At 43.0% G+C, this 9,056-nt stretch overlaps 1 long non-coding RNA gene across 1 annotated transcript in view; it reads left to right on the top strand.

Annotated features, from left to right (window-relative positions):
* Positions 1-2,255: 2,255 nt before the first annotated feature.
* LOC121113132 overlaps positions 2,256-9,056 on the top strand; it is a 30,823-nt gene continuing 24,022 nt past the window's right edge. The window contains exons 1-2 of the long non-coding RNA XR_005858031.2: positions 2,256-2,324; positions 3,006-5,891. This is a non-coding gene — a long non-coding RNA (uncharacterized LOC121113132). The remainder of the gene's footprint in view (positions 2,325-3,005; positions 5,892-9,056) is intronic.

Raw genomic sequence — 9,056 nt, 5'->3', positions numbered from 1 at the left:
GTCTGGCAAACGGGCCAGAGGAATTTCTTGATCCTACATGTATCCTCTATGTTTAATTTTGGGAACTGATGTGTAATATCAAACAGATTAAATAAATTGCATCAGTTCCTCCTTCAGCACATGCAGAACTTTGCAGTTGAAGTTTCCCAGTTGATCCATCCTCTTCCCCCCAGTCATAAATAAAGTCAGGAGTAGAAGATTCCCTTCAAGGAAATTTATCTCTCTGACAGTCAAACAGGTGGCGAAGTTAATGCTAAGTCTCAAGAGAACTTGGTTGGTAAGAATGGCCCTGCAATAACTAACCACAATGATTTACAAGGGACTAAATTGCCAGATTAGGCCTTGATAATTTTTCAACTCTTGACTTCGTTATTACCTTGTGGATCTGGATCTTACATCACCTCTAGGAATGCCTGGGATCAAATTAAAGTGGAAACACCTGGTTGAAAGTCAGTTCAAAATACAGATTTGAGAACGAGGGGGCTATTTCTGCATGCTGGATCTGCTTTCTGTGCGTGGTAGATGTCTATAAAGTCTGTGTTTGAATTCTGCCTTCAAATGCCAGTCTTCCTTGTGTGTTTTTGCTAACGATCACTGCTCTTTGTAAACACATGCTCAAACCCGATCTGTGAAGCTGATGCAGTAGTTAGATCTGTGAAGTTGGTGTAGTAGGTAAATGAAGTGTCCAGGTGAGGTAAATTACACGCTCCAAGACCTAGTCCAAGATGAAAACCTATGCTTTGATCTAGCGCAGCACAACTAGATAAGGAAGAAGGCAGAGGTACTCATGCAACAAGGGTTTGCAAAGAAGCAAGATGATATCACAGGACATGTAAACCATTTTTGTTTAGTGGCATGTGAGATCTGAATAACAATTTTCACCAGGAATTTGTAGACTTGAATAATACAGTGATGCGTTCAGATGCACAGGGCCATGATTTAATGGATGGAGACAGGGTAACACTATGAAGCACAGTCTGTGGGCAGATTTTTGCAGCCATTACGCCTTCTTTCCCTTTGTATCTCAGCTGCCCTTCCCCAGCACTGGGCTCCTGTGAACCAGGGATTCAGGTATAGGCACGGAACACACAGAGCAGATCAGCAGTGGAGTCCTTCCACAGTAGGGCTCATTTACCAGTAGAAAGCCAATGGCTTATCTGGTTAAGACTGCTACCAGGCCAAGGTGGCTATATAAACTGAAATTGAAATAGAAGAGGCATACAGATGGTGGCTGTTTCAACAGAGAAGGCTTCCACTCTCCCAGTGAGTCCTGCTGATTTTGATGGGAGCCTGCCTGAATGGCTTTGGGTGATGAATCTGGCCTAACAAGCTTGATCCTGGAAAAGCAATCAGTTTTACCACAGCTGTGGTCTGGGGTGGCAGAGCTTGGACTCGAGGCATTTCTCAAGCATGCTGTTCAGAGACCAGGGTACTGGTGGTACTCAGAATGCCCATCTTTGCGTCCTTCCAACCAGTGAACTGCTTTGCCCTCTTTGTACATGGGAGGTGAGGGTCTCCCACCCCTGGCTGCTTTCTACTTGAGAAGGCTTCAGATGAGAAGTCAAGGGATCTGAGAGCTCTGCACCACGAGGACACACGGCACTGCTCCCACCCCATCCCTGCCATCTGACTCATCTGCGCGAGTGCCAAATGCCAGCCTGGTGTTTATTGTGCACTGGGTGTGTCAGGAATATTTTTCTTGGCTCTTGTGAGGACAGAAGGAGCCAAAGCAGACTCAGCCCACACAGCAGCACTGCCAGCCCTGCCAAAGGCCTCAGCTCCACTCCAGCTTCATAAAGAGGTGGGACAGTGGCTGTCCTCTTCTTGACGGCAGAGGAAGACAATATAGTTGCTGCTGAAGGATTGGTTCACAATCTTCAGCACAGCTTTGTTTAGTATCCTGACCACCTCTGCGCACTCCTGCTCACGTGCCTGCTTTCTCTCACTCCCTCTCTGCTAGGTGAGAAGGGTGTCAGTGTACATGCCCCCTGCTTTTCTTGTCTGTGGCTAAAGATGCTTTTGTCCAGCTGAAGGGCTGTGGACAGCACAACTCACAGGGCAGCTTCTCCAGCTGCAGCAACACCAGAAGCTTGGGCAAGAAAAATCACCGCTGTGCGTGCTAAATATCACCCCCACTTCTTTTGTGGGTGCTTGAAACTTCCCAGCGTAGGCTGGGAGAGAAGCAAGAACACGAGAATGATGGTAAATAGCTTCCTTTTCCCCTTTGGAGGCTGACGTGGTCAGCCACGTGAGTTGGTTCCTGACCCCCGGGCCAGGCCCGGCAGCCCAGCAGGGAGAGGGGCGAGGATGCGGCACCTCGGCAGGTGAGAGGCCTCACAGTCCTGACCGCGACACTGGGATTATCTGCAGGGAGTGAGACTTGGGGAAAAACTCCAGACAGTGACAGAACAGGAAGTTACAGCAGCTGTAGGAGCTGTGGTTAATGAATTTCCCAGTGGGGCTTTAGCTTTTGCTCTGCCTTGTTCCCTCTGGCCCAGAGTGCCGTATTAGTTTCTCCGCTTCCCAGCCATCCCGGTCCCACAAGCTGTTTTGTGTAAGAATTTTCAAGGCAGCAGATTGTGTTATGAGTCCCCAGTGAGAGAATAATTTTAGGTCCAATTCCAAATATTTAGTAACAAAGGCTCGGCTTCCCAAGGTGAATCCCAGGAACGCTGACAGCATCTCCACATCTGATCATTCAAGCATCAGGAAGAAGGCAAAAATGAAAATAAGTGTTTTTGAGAAAACAAGTAACTTGGGTCTCACAAGCTCAAGGGTCGTGGAATTTCATGTGCAGTCTTGCCCTTCGGTAAAAACGGGCTGCCTTGGCTGACCTGACTGCTCATATTAGATGCTCTAGGTCTTCAGAGGAGAACCTTCACAAGGGACTGCAGATATTTATAATACCAAAAAGCCAGGGAAAGTTAAAAGCTGTTTCTTGGGAACACTTACCTCCAGGTCTATCGTACTTGCTCATTTCAGCTAAAATCTTGCCTCCTTTTCAGGAATGGATAATTTGGGCATAACTTTTCTTCCATTCCCTGCTCCAGTCCCAGTCCCATCCTGAGATGGACAGTGGCTTGCTGAAAGTCATTACGGTTTTCTTCCAGTAAAAGTGAAACGAGTTATTTTCTTGAGAAAACTCCACTTCACCAACAGCTGTGGCTTGTAAGTACTCTACCTATACATAGAGATTCCACATTAAAACATATTTCAAATTATTTTTTAAAACTTACTCCCAAAGCTTATAAACTTCTCATACACCTGGCATTACTATTGAGAGCTTAGCTTGTTCTGCTGCCTAGGAAGGACACTTACACACCTTCTAATTGCTCTCTTTGTTCTGCTTTGCTACACAAAGTAAGGATGTAAAAGAATGCTACACCTGAACAGACAGTCTGAGCTATCACTTGACCAATCTGAATTTTCAGAACCATCCTAATATTCCTCAGGAATTCCCAGTTTAGCTCTGAGACTAATGAACTGCCTTATTTTGCACATGCTAGAAGATGATGTATTATGTGAGCCACACGTTACTTTTACATGTCAAAACTGTTAGTTAAAGAACCAGAGAAGTGGTCGTTCCTGTAAGTTCGGAAAAAAAAAATAAGGAGAACAATTGTTTAAATGATTTTTGTTTTGAATGCCTGCAAGCAGAGAAAAGCTGGCATTTCTTATCAGGTTGTTTGGATTGTGGATACAAGTGAGAGATGAGAAAATCCATGTATCAGTGTTTTTGCTGGACCGTTCTGGTTTATGATCCCTCCACTGGAAGCCTCGGTCTCATCTGCCTTGTGCTTATTTCCCACCACTGTGAGCACTTGTTAGACAAGAAACTGGCAGTCCTCAGCATGTCAAGCACTGCAGTTCACAGGCAAGCCCTGGGAAAGCTGAGGCCTTGAGGAAACACTCATCCCTTGGAGATGTATTTGTGTTAGGGCTCCCACTGTTTCTACCAGAAGCAAGGTTGAATTAGAAGAAACATGGCAAGAGCTGGTGATGAGAACTCCCTACAGATACCCATAAAAGGAAGAGCACTGATACCACGTTGATTTGGGAATACTCAGAAAACCTTAGTTCCACCCTCTCCACTGATCCACTGCTGACAGAACACCCTCAATTTACGTGACAGAGGTTGAACTAGCCAGGAGTACCTTTCCAAAAAAGCTGGAAAGGTCTATATTCCTGGCTTCAGGAGTCTTGTTCTTGCTTAAATGAAGCTGGAACAGTTTACACTCGTTGCAAAATATAAGGGTACACTCACACAAGCCTACATGTAAGCACAGTCATCCCAGCGTAACTCCAGGGATGTGTGTGGGCAAATACTGGCAGTGTCCTTCGGACAATGGCTGGCTGAAGCTGCAATCCAATGGGGACTGGATGTCAGCATGTGGCCTGATGCTGTATGTGCATGAAGCTGCTAACATGGGGTATGGGGAAGAAATCTCTCGGGCCACATCAGCACCCCATTCTTCCTCTCCTACCAAAAAATCTGCCTCTGGACGCCGCAACTGGCTTTGCTAATGGCTCAGCTTGAGCTGATCCCCATGTCTCAGTGCCACAGCAGCTTTTATCAGTAATTGGATTAGGAAAGAAAGGCTCCAATTATCAAAGTGCCATAGACACTGGGACAGGCATATTGCTTGCTGAAATGTTTTTGGTCAGAACAGGTTAACATTTTGAGAGCAATTTGGTCAGGCTGTGTTTAAAGGAGCTGGTTTTGAAAACGCACTGCAGCTTCTTCGTTAAGAGCTACAGTGGCCCTGTTTAGGAAGGGGGAAAAAACATCCTGCTGATCTAACTTACGTACACACACACACACGAGCATGACTTCTGTGCATTCATCATTTAGTTCAAAAGCTTTTTTCTTTTTGTGGAAGACATGAGTTCTTTGCGGATAGCCAGCATTAAGGAGTTAGGTAAGTATGCAAGCTGTAATGCAGTTTCTGAAGTTATTTTAAATATTTGGGTTGTCCACTTAAACTATGTTTAAATAAAGTTAGTACAGATTTCTTCATTTCTTTGATGGCACGATAAAGCCAGACCTTCTGTCACGACACACATCAGCATTTAATGGCCAGGTTGAATCATGGCAGGCTGATTAGGATACCAGGCTTTGAGGATTTCTGTAACCGTGTTTCTAACTTTGTCAGGGACTGCCCCTAGACTTCTCAGCTTTATTTTTTTCTTTTTTTGCAAGGAAGAGGAGCAGCTGTGTGACTAAACACCTGGAATTCAGGGTTTGGAGCTCCCTGACAATGTCAGCCTTAAATCAACTGCCCTCATCAAGCAGCTCTGCCTAACTGCATTCTGGGGGCAGTGAGAAAAGCTTCTGCCTGGGATAGACAGTTTTATTTCCTTTTTGTGCAGTATGAACTTGTAAGCAATGAGTACAGCCCCAAGCTTCTGTACTCAGAAAACTTAGGTTTAACACATTAATGGGCAGAAACAGACTCTGCAGCTAAGTACATAATGGATTACCACTTAACGTTGTGGTCATCTGTTTTTGTTAAATAGATGCTTAGGAACTGTTTACTCAGAGACACTGAGAAAAGTTAGGAATCAAATTGAGAGGTTAAGTTAACACTTTAATAGGCATTAAACTCTTGTGCAGATGCACATGTTCAGAGCCGTAGTGATCACGGTATAATCCTTTAATTTATGTGCATTAGCTACACATCTTTGATTCCTCTGAATTCCCCAAGTTCTTCATAAAGACAAGATTTTTCAGGGTTTGTCCACGTACATAAGCTATGACAGTCTGTGTCAGTGTCTGAATGGAGAGAGCAAAGGTTGCTCCTGGATTATTTATTCATTATGAAGTGAAAGGATATGGTTCCTGATTAGGTTACCTCAGCAACAGATCTTCTGCACCAGTTACATGATGTAAGGTAAGGTATGCATTTACTGGGCTCTAACAATTCAGGCCTGACCAGGCCTAATTGCATGTGGGGAAAGAACAATTTGTACTACAGTAGGCATCTAACTTTGGTGCTCCAAGCTGCAAAGAAATTAAAACATAAAGTAACCAACACGTAGGTGGTACAAACAATTGCTAACACCAAAACTGAAGATATTTAAAGCCTAATCTTGTCTTTTCGCACTCAGATTACTTAATGGGTATACCCAGTTTAGAAGCCTAGTGACCACATATTTCTTATAAAGGCTGGGTAATGGAAGACAATGAATACTCACTTTGAGCACAGCTTGGATTTTACAGCAGCAAGTTTTCTCCCCCAGATATATCAGCCCTACAGATCAAAGGAAGGTCTAGGCTTTCAGGCTCTTATTTAGCTCATAATTTTATGAGATTAATCCAGGCTCTGTTTCCCATTAATTGGTTCACTGAGAGTGGATTCAGATTACTTTAAGTTTCTTTTCTATATGGCCCAGCCCTTAAGAGATGCTAGCTCACTTCCATTGCACATCTACTAACCAGAATGAAGGCTCCTCCCCTTTTGTCTAAAAGAAGCATAGAATAGTTGAGATGGGAAGGAATGTCTGGATCCACCTGGACCAACCCCCACTCAGGCATGGACACACAGAGCAGGGCACCCAGGCCCATGTCCAGGCAGCTCTGAAAATCTCTAAGGAGGGGACTCCACAGCCCCTGGGCAGGCTTTGCCAGTGCTCTGTCACTTGTGCCACACATAATTTTTTCTTGATCTTCAGAGGCAACCTCCTGTGCTCAAGTTTGTGCCCACTGCCTCTTATCCCGGCACTAGGCACCGCTGAACACAGCCTGGCTCCAAAGGACTATTTGTGTAGACACTTGGGAACCACACAGACAAACTCTCAAAGTGTGAGCCAAAGAGCAAGCTACCATGAGATAGGACTAATGAGAATACATTTCTGACATACCAGTTATACTGCAGCAACTGTCTACACACAAATACTTAACACTGAACAAAGGCAAGACAGCTTATCCCTTAGAGAGAGAAAGAAGTCTTATCTCATATCCTCCAAGCTTCAGTTTAAAAGGAACATGTGTAAACTCCAAAGGCACCCTTCCTGTGACCAAGCACAGATGATAACATCTCAACTAGTTAGCCAAACATCTTTAGCAAGAAAGAATCCAGCTCCTTCATAGTGAAAGTACTCAATCCTCATATAGGCACATGACTGAAACAGGATGAAAAAATCCCCAGATCCTAACTCAGGTAGTGCCTATTTCTCTCCACTGATCGTTAACCCACAAGTGGCACATCTACAGTGCCAAGTAAAGGGTGCGGTTTTGTCCTGTGTACTAGGAAAGCAGTGCTAGAGAATGATCTTCAAATGCCTCATTTACATGACCACAAGCCGCCTAGCGTTGTTAAGTTAGGAGCTTTCTGTGAAATTTTCAATGACCTGCTTATTCCAGCTGGCTGTTACAGCATGACAAGGACAGACAGATACCAAGAGGTGTGTCGCATTTGCTCACCTAGGTGTAACAGGTAACATCCTACAGAATGAAGGAAAACGTTCCCATATCAAGTTGCATATTTACAGTATTAATTTTAAACTTTTAATCCGATCTATTTACACAAAAATTGTCATAGTTTCTGACCGCAGTGTTAAAGGAAGCTCTGAATGTGACATGGTACTTGCAGTAGTTTAGGACAATCTAAACAGGAGAAATCTCCATTTGCCTAGCCACAAGTCATCAGTTCCTGCTCTGCATGCAGCACCTGTGCAACTGGAAAGCCATGGAGTCAACAAAAAAATGCCTTGGAAGAGTGAAGATCTTTCTAATGTTCTATTCCTTTTAAGGTGTGGTCAGAGTTGACAGAAGTTCCAAAACTGTTTCCGAATCAGTTTTTTTTTTTTTTTTTTTTTCCCTGAAATGGAGAATTTTGAATTTGTTAAATGTGAAGCTTGAATTGAACTTATGCTCAGTGTAGCGTTCTGTAAGACATGCTATCGGTTCTGCTAAATCTGTAGTTATGGCTGTCTCCAGGGATGTTGTATGCAATAACATTGGTATTACTTGACAAACTAGAAAAATATAAGATTAGTCTCAAAGGACCTCTTGACAAGCACTTAAGCAATTCTTCTAAGATCTGCATGGCATTTGTTATCTCCTTTCTCTCCATGCAGCTAATTGACTTTTGAACAGGAGATTGAAAGTTAAGGGTCTGAACACTTTTAGAAACATGGTCACAGAGGGCACCAATCATGAGCCTCAGGCAAACAGTTCAAACAGAGAGATGAACCATATGTTCTGGAATAGTATTGAGCTCACAGAAACTGGTATGATAACGTATCTGCTGACTGAAGTAGAACTCTACAAACCCCGAAACTTGCTTTTTAAGTTGGTCTATTACCCTCATAAAAGGGTATGATGCTTTATAGGAACTTCGTATTATGGTCAGCTTTTTATTTCTCCATTTCTGTCAGACTAGTAAGTGTTTTGGGAAGCAATATATCAACTATAAAAGCTGCTGCTTAGTCTCAGACAGCAATATAGATTAAAACACCTTAGAATGGAAAAAAAGTGCATTAAAATTATGCTGTGTAATAGAATGAAATTTGTTGTACTTTTAGTGACTTTGCTGCAAGAACATGAAGTTAATTACTTCCCCAGGGTCAAATTAAGAGCCGTTTTCAAAAGAGGATGGAATTTGGAATAAGGGCTAATGTAAACAGTTTCATCTACTTTAAACTAATTTCTGAACAGGTTTAGTTAAAACACTATTCTCCAAACGTATAAAATAAAAAAAAAAAGAAATGTATGTATGCTATGTGCATGTAATAAGTAGTAACTGCAACTACACCGAAACATTTTTTAATCCCTTAAAATCACATCCACACCAGGTTATTTTTATGTATATCTAATGAAGTCCTATAGAAAACCAAAGCTCTTCAGATGCTCACTGACCAATTACTTCATTGACATTGATTCATGTTAGAAATTAGAAAGAAAAAAACAAACTGCCAACTCCTAAAGCCTAATTTCACAGTACTTACTAATGCTTAAGAGATTAGACTAAACCTTGTAGTTGACAAAGCGGACACAGGAACTGAGCAACAAGTATGTGAACTGTGCTGATGGTAAAGAGCTATGGAGCTCGGCA

This window comes from Gallus gallus, chromosome 2, assembly GCF_016699485.2.
Source record: "Gallus gallus isolate bGalGal1 chromosome 2, bGalGal1.mat.broiler.GRCg7b, whole genome shotgun sequence".
In the NCBI taxonomy this organism is placed as follows: Eukaryota; Metazoa; Chordata; class Aves; order Galliformes; family Phasianidae; genus Gallus; species Gallus gallus.
The sequence above is the reverse complement of the archived record's forward strand: the minus strand, read 5'-3'. Positions and strand labels throughout refer to the sequence as shown.